We start from the raw sequence: 353 nt of genomic DNA on the forward strand, positions 1-353 counted from the left end.
ATGTATATGAACTATTTTGAATAGAACTATCCATAGGGATAGAAAGAAGATTCTCAAGGAGTATAAAGAAAGAGAATCAGAAGTCAGTGCTAAACATTGAATTTTACATGTTAAAAAGGTGAATTTTATGGTATATTTCAAATTTTTAACATAGAGAAGAAAGCAAGTATATGTATTGGATATACATATAAAAACCTGCCAGTGCAAAACTATCTCTGACTTTGAGATTAAATCCATTCACTCATGACTCAGAAGAAATATTTATGCTTATATTATTTTTACTTTTCTAATTAATAGTAATTCCTTTGATATTGTACATTTAGAAATACCTACCCTTCCAGATGAAATGGAAA

This window comes from Bos indicus, chromosome 15, assembly GCF_029378745.1.
Source record: "Bos indicus isolate NIAB-ARS_2022 breed Sahiwal x Tharparkar chromosome 15, NIAB-ARS_B.indTharparkar_mat_pri_1.0, whole genome shotgun sequence".
Lineage (NCBI taxonomy): Eukaryota > Metazoa > Chordata > Mammalia > Artiodactyla > Bovidae > Bos > Bos indicus.